This window comes from Peromyscus eremicus, chromosome 4, assembly GCF_949786415.1.
Source record: "Peromyscus eremicus chromosome 4, PerEre_H2_v1, whole genome shotgun sequence".
NCBI lineage: Eukaryota > Metazoa > Chordata > Mammalia > Rodentia > Cricetidae > Peromyscus > Peromyscus eremicus.
Window position 1 is genome coordinate 117,094,540 of NC_081419.1, and position 4,254 is coordinate 117,098,793.

Below are 4,254 nucleotides of genomic sequence, written 5' to 3' on the forward strand. Positions count from 1 at the left end.
ACTATATTAAATAACTAGATTGAGATTCAAACATTGTCATGGCAAAAAAAGAATTTTTTAATATACTGGTGGTCATTTTTTAATTGACTAGATAAAAAGCCAACTCAAACCATTAAACTGACAATTGTATGATCGAGAAATTATGTCAGAATAAAATAGGCATGGTTGACTACTTCACATGATAAAACTTGTAGAAGAAAACCATGTAGGAACCGTTGAAAACTGAAGTGATTGAGAACAATTAGGTTTAATAGCAATAGTCAGCAGAAAATAAAATAAACAATGGCTGATTGAATAAAAATTGACCAAAGAATCAACTCTTCTGAAGAAAATACTGATGTGGAGGAGATGACCTTGGGAAAATTAAGATGATCTGGCATAAATAAGAACCATAAAAAAATTATTCTCAATTGCAGAAAGTGAAATTGCAAAAGCCTCAAGACTGTGGCGCTTTACCACAGTACTCTTGTGAGTTACACATCCCCAAGGTCATCATGCTTGAGGTGGAGGTCTGCACCCACATCTGTGCAGCTGAGTCCTGGGAATAGAGCTCTGCCCAAGGCAGCTGAAGAACAAGTGAGGGGATAGATCCTTGTTCTTGTAGCCTCTAGGTAGAGCATTTACCCACAGACCCTGGATGCCAGCATCCTGATGTTGAATATATTAATTTTATATCCAGGGATCCATTCATAAGGTCACTCTCCTATTCTAGGCCTTTTTGTGAAGCAATGCAACATAGAGATGTAACGGTAAATTCTCCTGTGCCTTCTCTGTTTGACTCTATCTGCCCTCCAGTTGGTAGTACTTTCACAAATTCTTGCTTTATTATTATATTTTTGTTTATTTGTCTTATGTGTATGTGCTTATATGTACGTGTATAGGCAAGTTCTATACCATAAGTGTGGAGGTCAGAGGATAACCTTCAGTAGTCCATTCCCTCCTTTTACTACATGAGTCCTAGGGATCTAGCTCAGGTCACCAGGCCTGTCATGTCTATGAGATACTGTTTTACCTTGATCTTCCTCAACCTTTGGTTGTGATAATCTTTCAACTTTGTCTTACATGATGGTCCTTGAGACTTGGGGAGGGGCATGATATAGATGTCCCATTTGTGGCTGGGCACTCCACTGACACTTTTTCCTTTCACTTGGACCATTTATGAGATTCTGTATTAACCATTATCCACTGCAAAAACAAATTTCTCTGGTAAGTTCCAAGAGCTGCATTAATTTGTGGGTAGAGAGTTATGAGTTTAGAGGGTAGTTTAATACTATGTCTCCTCAGTAGAATAATAGTGGTAGGTTTACCCCTGGAGCCGGTGAGCTCCCCAACCATGGGTTCTTAACTAAATTTATAGTACCTGTGTTTTCCTCTGAGGAGCATGCCTTAAATCCAATTATTAAGTGGTTGGTTACCCCCATGGCATTTGTGCCATTATTGCATGCATGGGGATATTTTTTACATGCTGGTCATTAGTGTAGTTCACAGGGCTAACAGCTGGGTAAGAGTAGTAGTGATTTTTTTCCCCACAGAAGCCTGAATAGTTCCTTCCAGTATTATGAAAGCTTACCAATGGGAGGAAGCTTCCTGGTCCAGGTTTTTCTATGTCCTGTGACCACTGTGTGTGGTGTCTTTAGCAATGGGGTCTTACCAGCAAGTTCTGGAGGACAAACAAGAGCAATGGAACCAGGTTTTATTCTTTTGAGGGTCTCTAGGATACCTCTGAACAGTAACTCTAGAGGAGGTACCCACACCTGGCACTGGGCTTTTTATTTAGCAACCAACGGCTTCTGGGAGAAGCCTTATCTTCTGTATAAGATAAGGCTAATAAAACTCCTTTAAAAGAATATAAATATATAAATATTGTAGCTGAAGTTGTCCTGTGTCCCACCCGGTTCGCAGCCACTCAGATCCAAGTAAACACATAGAGGCTTATATTAATTATAACTCCTTGGCCATTAGCTCAGGCTACTCCTGGCTACCTTTTACACTTAAACTCAGCCCATTTCTGTTAATCTATATGTTGCCACATGTTCCATGGCTTTACCTGTGTGCCATTACATGCTGCTGCTCCCTGGACAGCAGGCTTGTGTCTCCTGACTCAGCCTTCCTCTTCCCAGAATTCTCCTTGTCTACTTATCCCACCTATACTTCCTGCCTGGCTACTGGCCAATCAGCATTTTATTAAATCAGTGTACAAAAGCATTATTCCAGAGCAATGTGTGTGTGTGTGTGTGTGTGTGTGTGTGTGTGTGTGTGTGTGTATGAAGCTTATAAAATAGTAGATTTCTGTATGACTTTTTCAAACATCCTTGGTGTTAGTTATCTCCCCCTTAACTGATCTTCTGCCCTAACCTCCCACCCTCTTTCCCCTTAAATCTGTCTGCATTATTTCCTGTGCAGACCACATGTATTCTAGTATCCTCTTCCCTAAGAGTTTCTTCTGCATGCCCATTAATGCCTCCTTTCTAGTTTCCTGGATTCTGCAGGGACTCCAAGTTAAACACACAAATCTAATGGTGTGATGCTAAGATACACAGAGTGAGAACATGTGACATTTGTCTTTCTGGGCCTGGGTTACCTCCCAGAATAATGTTTGTTTTCCAGCTCCATCAATTACCTGAGAATTACAGAATTTCATTTTTCTTCGCTGCTGAATAAAAATTCTAGAACTGTAAGAAAATGAATTCTCTTCTAAACCAAACCCAAATCTTGGGTATTTTTTCACAGCAGCAAGCATGGAATGAGACAGCCTCTCTGCAACCCATGCCCATTGCATCCCTTGCATGGAAGATCTCTCTTGATGATGTTGCAGTGCCTAGGATTAGGGGGTGAGGTGACATGGCTGTTTGTCTTGTCACTGTAGACTTGGGTAAGAGTGGTGAGCAATAAGCATACCACAGACTGAGCACTGTTCTGCCTTGAAATATCCTCTCCCAAATACATTAGATCATTAGTTTTAAATTCAGCCTCGCTTAAGTTTTCAGGACACAGGATAAATGCATTCAGACCTTTGCCAGAATATAACCTGAATGTCCTCTACTTCAATTTCAATAGGAACATTAGGGAAATAATCAAATAAGTCACTATAGAAAAAATAAACAAAATTGAGGACTATTGTTAAAAGTAAAAAATAATATACCATAACAGAATAAAATGGGAAGGGGTCATTGGTTGATACTATTTTTAAAACAAAACAGAATGTTTATTAAATAGTGAACAAATAATATGTAGTATATTTATATTCATATTGCAGTATAATTTTTATTCTTTATATGGGTATGTAGAGAGCATATATATGTATGCATGTTCACATACATGTCAGCATATATGTATGTGCTGTACATGTAGGGGCCTGAGTTGATGTCAGGAATCTTCCGTGATCACCTTCTACTTTACTTTTTTTTGGAGTAGGGTCTCTCAGCCAAACCCAGAGCTCACTGATGCAGCTAGTCTCACTGGCCATCTTAGTTGTGGATCCCCTGTCTCTATCCTCTGAGGCTGGAATTGCTGGCAAGCTGCCATGATCGCTTAGCATTTATGTTAGTTCTGGGGATGTGAACTCCACTTCTCTGTCCTTTGTGTCGGGCACTGGGACTGCTGAGCCGTCTCCCCAGCTCCTGCCGGGTTTCCTTAGCAATAAAAGAAGTGAGGACCCATTCATGCTGCAATAGGAGTGAACTTAGAAAATATTATACTAAGTTTTTTTAAAAAACAGACACAAAAGAAAGCATTTATGCTGTATGATTTCACTCGTAAGAAATGTGCAGGATGTGATCATGCAGGTGCTGGGGAGAGTAAGGCAGAAGGATTGAAAGCTGGAAGCTGGCATGGGCTGCTCTTCTATCCCCACTGCCCCAAAAGTAACAGCCTGCACAGGATGCCATCAAAGAGAACGCTTAAAAAATGGGATAAGGGTGCTGAAGTTAGTGCTCCACCATTGACGGCTTCTGGGACGGTGTGGGAGGGAAGAACTCAGTTCTGCTTAAGGGACTGGCCACCGAGCGTTTAACCACTCTCCGATGAGTGTACAGATAACACAGACTGGACTCCATTCTTTTTGTTTTGTTGTTCTGTTTTTAATTTTTATTTTTTGAGGAGGGTGGAGGTCACAAGGATGGGGGGAGGACATGGAAGAGCTGGGAAATGAGTGTGATAGGGATACATGATGTGAAACTCCCAAAGAATCAATTAAAAAAAAGGAGTTACTAGACTGGAGAAGGACAAAATGCAGAGGTTGCAGATTTCTCCTCA